The sequence below is a fragment of the Microcaecilia unicolor genome, chromosome 2 (genome assembly GCF_901765095.1).
Source record: "Microcaecilia unicolor chromosome 2, aMicUni1.1, whole genome shotgun sequence".
Classification (NCBI taxonomy): domain Eukaryota; kingdom Metazoa; phylum Chordata; class Amphibia; order Gymnophiona; family Siphonopidae; genus Microcaecilia; species Microcaecilia unicolor.
In genome coordinates, this window is record NC_044032.1 from 533,986,334 (window position 1) to 533,997,082 (window position 10,749).

The 10,749-nt window shown below is 43.9% G+C and overlaps 1 pseudogene; it reads left to right on the forward strand.

Moving 5' to 3' along the window:
* Window positions 1-838: 838 nt before the first annotated feature.
* Window positions 839-1,652, forward strand: LOC115462619 (annotated as a pseudogene).
* The last annotated feature ends 9,097 nt before the right edge of the window (window positions 1,653-10,749 follow it).

Genomic DNA, 10,749 nt, shown 5'->3' on the forward strand with positions numbered 1-10,749 from the left:
CAATCCGTCACCTATGCTCTTGTGGCCCACTCTGCTGAACACCTCTGGCTTAAATCTCGTGCCCATGTTGACTTTATACACTTCAAGTTCTTGCTGACCTCCTTCCAGTCTGCTCTCCAACTTGCCAAGCAGGACTACTACATCCAACTGACTAACTCTATTGGTTCAAACCCTAAACGTCTCTTTGCCATGCTTAACTCTCTCCTCAAAGCGCCTTCTCCTCCAACTCCCCCTTCACTTTCTCCCCAGATGTTGGCTGATTACTTTCACGATAAGGTTCACAAGATAACACTTGAATTCACAACCAGCTCTCCTCCACCCCTTCTTCCCTTAGTCCACTCTCCCAACCCTCTTACCCCTACCTCCTTTTCTTCCTTTTCCAAAATCACTGAAGGAGAAAAACTTTACTGCTTCTTCAAACCTCAAAACTAACCATCTGCTCCTCTGACCCTATTCCCACTCACCTACTCAACACTATCTCTCCTGCTGTCACCCTTTCATCTGTCATATCCTCAATCTGTCACTTTCCACTGCAACTGTCCCTGATGCCTTTAAGCATGCCGTAGTCACCTCACTCCACAAAAAACCTTCTCTGGATCCTACCTCTCCTTCCAACTATCACCCCATCTCCCTCCTTCCTTTCTTATCCAAGTTACTAGAACGTGCTGTCCACCGTCGCTGCCTCGACTTTCTTTCTTCTCAACCTATTCTTGATCCACTTCAATCTGGCTTTCGTCCCCTTCATTCAACTGAAACAGCACTTACTAAAGTCTCCAATGATCTATTCCTGACTAAATCCAAATGGACCTATTCTATCCTCCTCCTTCTCGATCTTTCTGCTGCCTTTGATACTGTTGATCACAGCCTACTCCTTGATACGCTGTCCTCACTTGGATTTCGGAATTCTGCTCTCTCCTGGTTCTCTTATCTCTCACAGCGTACTTTTAGTGTATACTCTGGTGGCTCCTCCTCTTCCTCTATCCCGCTGTCAGTGGGTGTACCTCAAGGATCTGTTCTAGGACCTCTCCTTTTCTCCATCTATACTTCCTCCCTTGGTGCTTTGATCTCATCACACGGCTTTCAGTATCACCTTTACGCTGATGACTCCCAGATCTACCTCTCCACACCAGTAATCTCGGCAGAAATCCAGTCCAAGGTATCTGCCTGCCTCTCTGACATTGCTGCCTGGATGTTTCGCCGCCACCTGAAACTCAATATGTCCAAAACTGAACTACTTATCTTCCCTCCTAAACCAACCTCTCCCCTCCCCTATTCTCTATTTCTGTCGACAACACGCTCATTCTTCCTGTCTCATCTGCTCGCAACCTTGGGGTCATCTTCGACCCCTCCCTCTCCTTCTCTGCCCATATTCAACAGATTGCTAAAACCTGTCGTTTCTTCCTTTATAACACCACCAGAATTCACCCTTTCCTTTCTGAACACTCTATCAGAACCCTCATCACCTCTCGCTTAGACTACTGCAACTTGCTTCTCTCAGGTCTTCCACTCAGCCATCTCTCTCCCCTCTTCAATCTGTTCAAAACTCTGCCGCACGACTAATATTTCTCCAAAGTCATTATGCCCATATCAGCCATCTCCTGAAATCACTTCACTGGCTCCCTATCAATTTCCGTATACAATTCAAGCTCCTCTTGTTGACCTATAAGTGCATTCACTCTGCAGCCCCTCACTACCTCTCCAACCTCATCTCTCCCTACACTCCTTCCCTAGAACTCCGTTCACTAGGCAAATCTCTCCTAATTGCACCCTTCTCCTCCATCGCTAACTCCAGACTCCGCTCCTTATATCTCGCCACACCTTATGCCTGGAATAGGCTTCCTGAGCCATTAGTCTAGCTCCATCCCTGGCTGCCTTCAAATCCGGGCTAAAGGCCTACCTGTTTGATGCTGCTTTCGACTCCTGACTTGTAACTTTTATCTTATCCTTATGTGTCCTTCTGTCTGTCCTTCCCTTCTCCTTTTTGGTCCTGTCTGTTTGTCCTGATTTAGATTGTAAGCTCTTTTGAGCAGAGACTGTTTTCTTCATGTTCAATTGTAAAGCGCTGCGTACGACTGGTAGCGCTATAGAAGTGATTTATAGTAGTAGTAGTGCATGAGTAGCATGTATAGATTTAGTACTTACCACAGGAGTCCTCAGCGCGTTCGTGGTAAGCCATTGTAAGCTGTGGTATGCATGAGCTAATGCTTTCTGCAGCTTAGTAAAAAGGACCCCTAAGTGACTGTATTCCTACGAAAAATAAATCCAAATTATCAATTGCCAGATACAGTCTTAGTGGTCCTTTTACTAAGCTGCAATAAAAGTGGCCGTAGTGTGCCCTCACGTGTGTCTTTCCTCGGTGCCAAGGCCATTTTTACCATAGTTGTAAAGATGTCTCTTTTTTTTTTTTCTACTTTTTGCATTAATGGCCATTTTTTTAAATTACCAAGGGGGTCTTTTACAAAGTCGTATTAGCATTTTTATTTAGCAGTAAAAATCACTGGTGGTAAATGCTGCGGTAACCTTATATTCCTATGGGCATCTCAGCGGATACCGCCAGCTGATTTTTACCGCAAGCTAAAAACGGCTTTGTAAAAGGCCTCCCAAATGTGCATTTACTGCCACCCATTTTGTTGGCAGTAAGGGCTCAAGCGGTATCCATGCACTAACCAGTTAGCGTGCGGTCATGTAAAATGTACTAACTGGTTAGCACAAGAACACCCACTCTCTGCTCCTGAAATGCCCCCTCTCAAAGCACAATTTGAAAAATATTTAGTGCATAGTTAGCACGTGCAGATTTCAAGGTTACCACAGGAAGCCTGAGCGCGTCCCCCAGTACTCCATTTTTTATGCATTAGGCCTGTGTTAGTGCCAAATGCAGTTTAGTCAAAGGACCCCTTGATGGGTAATTTCATAAGATGGTGTCAAGTTTTGGGTGCAAACAGCACACAGATTGCAGAATTTTAGGGACCCTTTTACTAAATAATGTTAAGCCCTAATTGCTCTTACATGTGAAAACCAGGATACCACAAAATGTGATAAAGCAGTGGTTCCCAAACCTGGTCCTGGAGCCCCCCCGGCCAGTCAGGTTATCCACAATGAACATTCATGAGAGAGGTTTGCATGCTGTGAAGGCAGTGCATGCAGATCTTTCTCATGAATATTCATTGTGGATATCCTGAAATCCTGACCAGTTGGGGTGCTTCCAGGACAAGGTTTGGGAATCACTGTGATAAAGTGTTTTGAAGTATTCTGCCTGTTAGTTATTTTTTAAAAACATTTTGGAGAGGTGTCATAAGCAAAGAATGGGCATGAAAGCGTTACCTCCAGGACAAAGTTTGGGAACCACTGTGATAAAGGCCCCTGCTTACTAAGGCACGTTAGCATTTTTAACATGACAATTAGCTTGCATGCTAACCATGTAGGCACCTATAGGGATACTGTAGGTATGTACAAGCTTAACGCGCATTAAAGATGCTAACACGCTATACGCGGCTTAGTAAACAGGGCCCAAAGTGTTTTGAAGTATTTTGCCTGTTATTTTTTACAAATATTTTTGGGAGGAGGTGTCATAAGCAAAGAATGGACATGAAAGCTTTAACACGCCAGCACATATGCATTAGCGTGTACTAAATGGCTTACATTGAGTCAATGTGGAAGTACTTGCATTACACAAGTACATAAGTATTGCCATACTGGGAAAGACCAAAGGTCCATCGAACCCAGCATCCTGTTTCCAACAGTGGCCAATCCAGGTCACAAATACCTGGCAAGATCCCAAAAATGTACAAAACATTTTATACTGCTTATCCCAGAAATAGTGGATTTTCCCCACGTCCATTTAATAACGGTCTATGGACTTTTCCCTTAGGAAGCCGGACAAACCTTTTTAAAACTCCGCTAAGCTAACCTCCTTTACCACATTCTCTGGCAACGAATTCCAGAGTTTAATTACACGTTGAGTGAAGAAACATTTTCTCCGATTCATTTTAAATTTATTACATTGTAGCTTCATCACATCCCCTCTAGTCCTAGTATTTTTTGAAAGTGTGAACAGACGCTTCACATCTACCCGTTCAACTCCACTCATTATTTTATAGACGTGCTAAACCCAGATTCTAACTCACTATAGTATAAGGGCCCTTTATTTATGTGCATAAGTGATAATGTTTGTGCCTATATGATCTCTTATATAATACTAATCAGAGTTAAAAGCATGTGTATGTAACTCATATGGCGACAGATGGATTTTCACTTTAAATTCAGTAGTTCCAGCAGGTTTAAACCTTGAAATTGAATGGATAACAGTGATGTAATGCCCATTCCAGGTGCTCTGTGATTGGCTGTATGAGACTGTTTATTATCCAGTGAGGTTGGAGGAAGTCTTATGAGCAAGATATTTAAATCTGTATAGTGAAACGCCATGGTCATCTTTAAGTCAAAGTATGGAGGCTTATAAATACCCGATGGCTTTTAGGTAATCAGAATGTTAGTATTATAATAGAAATCTGATGTAGATGTATCAAGAGGGACACAGTTTAATGTATGTGTATGTATATATATATATATATATATATATATATATATATATATATATATATATATATATATATACACACACACTAGCCGTTAAGCCCATTAAAACGGGCGAGATTTGTGTTTTGCAAACTGTAATAATTCTCACCTCCATCCATCCATGTGCAGCAAACCTCCTCTCTCCCCTGCTCTCTCCACTCCCCATGTCCAGCAACCCTGCCCTCCCCCCATGTCCAGCAGCCCTCCTGTATCCCCTGGCCTCCCCCCCCCCCCCCGTCCACCAACCATCCTCTCTCCCCTGCCCTCCCCCCATATCCAATTGTATAACAAACGATCCCTAAATATTCTGGTAATTATTCACAAACGCACAGAAGCCAGAATCTAAAGATATGACTACATATAATAATATGGCCTCCCCCCATATCCAGCAACCCCCCTCTCCCCCCTGCCCTCCCCCCCCCTCCCCCCCCTGCCCTCCCCCCATGTCCAGCAACCCTCCTCTCTGCCCTGCTCTCTCCCCATGTCCAGCAACCCTCCTCTCTCCCCCCTGCCCTCCCCCATGTCCAGCTACCCTCCTCCCTCCGTGTCGGGCCCCCTGCACTGACATGAGAGCGCCTCTCACCTTCGTGTGAAAGCACTGCAGGCAGCAGCAGACTTCTCTGCTGCTGCCTGCAGCACTTCCACACGGAGGTGAGAGGCGCTGTCATGTCAGTGCAGGGGGCGGCAGCGGCGATGAAATTGGGGGTGGAGGTTGGTGCGCCGGTGACGTTGCATCATCTCCAGGCTCCAATGGCAGTGGCAGCGTCCGTTTCCCTCTCTGTTCCGCCCTCTGACGTCATCACGTCTTGACGCAAGGGCGGGACAGAGAGGGAAGTCTCTACTACGCATTTGCGGGTGAGTCGGTCACTTGTCATTTATACGTTTGATATATATATATATATATATATATATATATATATATATATATATATATATATATATGCTCTTGTTTGATCTTAGGAGATTGTCTTGATACAGCCTTGAGCGGCAAAATGTGGAGGGGCATAATCGAACGCAAACGCCTATCTCCATGGGCGTTTATCTCCGAGAACGGGTCCGTGAAGGGGTGGGCCGAACCGTATTTTTGAAAAAATGGACGTTTTTGAGCTGGGCGTTTGTTTTTTTTAGCGATAATGGAAACTAAAAACGCCCAGCTCAAAAACGTCCTAATCCGAGCCATTTGGTCGTGGGAGGGGCCAGGATTGGTAGTACACTTGCCCCCCTGATATGCCAGGACACCAACTGGGCACCCTAGGTCAGTGCGGTGGACTTCAGAAAAAGCTCCCACATGCATAGCTCTCTTACCATGGGTGCTGAGCTCCCAACCCCCCTCCCACAAAACCCACTACCCACAAATGTACAACACTACCATAGCTCTTAGGGGTGAAGGGGGCACCTACATGTGGGTACAGTGGGTTTTGGAGGCCTCCCATTTACCAGCACAAGTGTTGCAGGTGGGGGTGGGGATGGGCCTGGGTCCACCTGCCTGAAGTGCACTGCGGTACCCACTAAAAGTGCTTCAGGGACCTGCATACACGCAGGCCTCTAGGACTTGTTGCTGCTGTATAACATTGGCACACCAGTTGATACCTGAAGACTAATCTCTACGAAAACGTCCTTTATTGGAATAAGCACGTTTACTCACAGTTAACTGCAGATCAGAGGTTGTGCCCCACTGGCAACGAGTCTCCCTGGTACTGAGATTAGCAGTAGGTCAGAGATGGCAGAATGCTGTACAATGCCCTCTTTCAGCCACATTCAAGGTAAGAACTAAGTTTTCTAACGTGGCTAACAGAGGAAAGGGAACTAAAACTGGCTTACAAAAATGGCCACTACCGCATGGACTATAACAGGAAACACAACAGGGCACACTCTGACCTAGTAGGCAGGTGGAAAAGCACCATGGGAGAAGAGCCTACCAACTACCAACATCGTGAGACTGTAACACAAGCTAATGAAATCACGGAGCCCAATACCCTACACCCACCACAATGCAATGCTGATGTGACCCTGTAGTGCACCTGAGAGCCACATCTGACCCAGGGAAAGGCTGTGAGAGGATCGAATACATTCTGCTGTCATGGAGGTGGGTACGGCATTTGAGGCTGGCATACAGGCTGGGAAAAAAGTTTTTAAAGTGGGGTTTTTTTTGGTGGGAGGGGGTTAGTGACCACTGGGGGAGTCCGGGGACGTCATCCCCGATTCCCTCCAGTGGTCATCTGGGCAGTTGGGGCACTTTTTTGGGACTTGTTCGTGAAAAAAAAAGGGTCCAAAAAAAGTGACCCCAAATCACGGGAAAAACGCCTTTTTTTTCAATTATCAGCTGCAGACGCCCATCTCTCCTCGGCTGATAACCATGCCCCAGTCCCGCCTCCGACACGCCCCGGTCAACTTTATTCGTTTCCGTGATGGAGTGCAGTTGGAAACGCCCAAAATCGGCTTTCAATTATACCGATTTGGGCGCCTTTGCGAGAAAAATGCCCATCTCCCGATTTGGTTCAAAATATAGGCGTTTTTCTCTTTCGATTATAAGCTGGATAGTCTACATTGGATGAATGTCCCTTGGGTTAAACAACACTCAGAAATGAATAAAATTATATTTATTATAATAAACATTCAAGTAGAGTTATGCTAAGAGACTTTAAGATTGAAAGTCTTATAAAGACTTATAAAGATTTATAAAACCATTTACACACCTACTGACCAATGACGAAGTGGGAGCATAAGACTTGACAATGAAAAACAGTCTTGTGATTTTGACAAGCGACACCTCTGAGGTCTGAGGTGAAGGTACCAACAATAAGAAACATGATAAATATTGAAGTGTGATTGTGGATGTTTCTTAAACTGTTTTGCCTATAAAGTTTTGAATGTAACTGGTGCATACTTTCAGAGTGGGTGGGCACATGGGTAGAGTTTAGGAGAAGAATGAATGGTGCGAGCAAATTATAGTGACGTGTTTCTCAACACAGTCCTCGGCGTACACCTATAGCTGGTGTAAATGTCCAAACATACATTTGTGAGAATGTACATACACTATAGCAGTGTTTCTCAACCCAGTCCTCAGGACACACCTAGCCAGTCAAAACAGGTTTTAGAATATCCACACTGAATATGCATAAGATAAGATTTGCTTACCAAGGAGACAGTGCATGCAGATCTATATCATGCATATTCATTGTGGATATCCTAAAAACCTGACTGGCTACACTGGAGTACTGTGTTCAGTTTTGGAGGCCGTATCTTGCTAAAGATGTAAAAAGACTGGAAGCAGTGCAAAGGAAAGCTACAAAAATGCAAACCATACGAGGAGAGAGTTGCTGACCTGAACATGTATACCTTGGAGGAAAGGAGAAACAGGGGTGACATGATACAGACATTCAAATATTTGAAAGGTATTAATCCACAAATGAACCTTTTCCGGAGACGGGAAGGCGGTAAAACTAGAGGACATGAATTGAGGTTGAAGGGGGGGGGGGGGGCAGACTCAGGACTAATGTCAGGAAGTATTTATTCACAGAGAGGGTGGTGGATATGTGGAATGCCCTCCCGCGGGAGGTGGTGGAGATGAAAACGGTAATGGAATTCAAACATGCGTGGGACAAACACAAAGGAATCCTGTTTAGAAGGAATGGTTCAGTGGAATCTTAGCGGAGATTGGGTGGCGACGCTGGTAATTGGGAAACAAAACGGGAGCTGGGCAGACTTCTACGGTCTACGCCCTGATCGTGACTGAATAGATAGGGATGGGCTGGAGTGTAAATTTTAAGGGGCTTAGTACAAGAACAGTACTGGGCATACTTCTATGGTCTGTGCCCTGAGAAAGGCCAGGACAAAACAAACTCGGGTATACATATAAAGTATCACATGGCATGTAAAATTAGTTTATCTTGTTGGGCAGACTGGATGGACTGTAGAGGTCTTTATCTGCCGTCATTTACTATGTTACTATGGCTAGGTATGCCCTGAGGACTGAGTTAAGAATCATAGCTATAGTGTATGTACATTCTCACAAATGTATGTTTGGTCATTTACACCAGCTATACTACTACTACTACTTAACATTTCTAGAGCGCTAGAACTGGTATAAGTGATAATGCCTTAAATTAAGGTGCATTTTAAGTCAATTATGCAAGGATTTTATATAGAAAAATAGGTTCCTACTTATTGTTATAAAATAGGCTTGAAATAGAGGTGCTCTGTTATAAAATTACCCTCCATCCCTCGGATTCTATATAGCACACTTAGCGTTCCGTGTCGAAATTCAAGCGTATTCTATAACATGCATAACTTAATTGGCTTAACAAGCCAATCAGCATTAACAGCACTTAACAAGCAATAATGAGAACTAATTGGCAAGAATTTATGTGCACAACTCCCTAAGCGTATTCTGTAACATACTGCACCTAAATTTCATGTCTGCAGACAAGAGGTGTGGTTATGGGCAAGGAAATGGGCATTCCAAAATGTACGCACGAAATTATAGAATATGGCCCTCTGCGCCTAAATCTATGCACCAGGATTTACGCCATGTTTTCATTGGTGTAAATGGATGTGTGTAGTTTTAGGTGCTAGGATATCAACTAAGCATATTCTATATACAGTGCCCAGTGCCGCTTATAGAATACGTTTTGGTGGAAATGTTTTCTGCGTAGATTTTTAAAGTGCCATATAATGAATCTGGTCCTATATGTCTATGGACATCCAGGCAGAGAAAGAAAAGTGTTTCATGACTCTGCATATTGCTTGACGAGTAAGGGACACTTTTACTAAGCAGCAGTAAGCACTAAACGTGTGCTTACCACGTGTTATAAGGCGCTCCACGGAATGCGCTCAGGTGTCCCGCGAAAGTTTTGGAATCGGTACACGCTACCCAAATGCAAAAAAATAGGTTTAACTTTTTTTAGCAAGGAGGGCGTGTTTGGAGGCAAAGAGTAAGTGTGTTCTATGCTAATTGGGTAGCATGGATAAATTGCCACGAGCTGCCTGATTAGCATGGGGTTAGCGCAGAACCCCTTACTGCCTAGTAAATAGGTGGTGGTAATGGCTCATTCACTAATGGCCATGCGCTAATTGGGAAATTAGTATATGGCCATTAATAGAAGAAATTGTGGCCATTTTACAGCCATGCTTAAAGTGGCCTCAGCGCATGGGAAACCCAGATGTTTAAAAAAAAAAAAAAAAGTGCAGGCCACTTTTAAAGCGTGTCTTAGTAAAAGGGCCCCTTAATGAAGATGCGAAAAGATGCACTTGAAGAGGAATAACTTTACTGGGACAAAGCTTACAGTTACTTTGGTACTTCAGATGCTTTGAGATGTTAATGAATTTAGGGGACTATTTAATAAGCCATGTTAAGGGCCCTGTTTACTAAGGTTAGTGTTTTTAACGTGCCTACACTTAGGCGTCTATAGGGATATTGTAGACACGTACATGGTTGTTGCACATACGTTGTTAACGCGTGTTAAAAACGTTAACATGCCTATAACGCTGCTTAGTAAACAGGGCCCTACGTTTTTAACAGGGGCTTTTAATTTATGTAATATGGCAAAACAGAGGTCAAAAGACAGTTAACAGGCTGCTAAATGCATTAACTGCTACATTAAACATGAAATTTGTATTAGACAGAGAGAAGTGGTGGGGAATGTGCCTTGATGTTAACACAGGTATGGTAACATGCATTGATTGCCAATGAGGCAGAAAATGTGAAACAGTTACTACATCTTCAGAGGTATATTTAACCACATTCTGCTTAAGCAGTCATACTGATACCACACAGTAACAGTAGCTAGCAACTGCCTTCTTCCAAGTGCTAAGAATACCCAAAGCTTTATCGTGGAAGGTTTGCAGTTAATGAATATTAACAAAAAAAACACAGTTTATTAAATAGACCCCTTAATGGTCTTGCGGCAGCCTGGGAGGGTGTTTTTGCCATTTATTTAATCACAGTGAATATTTAGAGTTCTTTCTCTCTCTTCTTGAAATTAAACAGAAAGTTCTGCCAGCTGGGTGGCATGAAGGAATAGAGTGGGGGGGGGGGGGGGGGGTATTTTGTAGTATTATGAAATTTTCTGTTAACAGGGATGTCCATAAAATCCCCCATTTTAAAGGTCCTGGGGAAAGCACACCATTATTTTAACTGTTTCTCCACCGTAACCAGATCTGCCAAGGTAACCCATT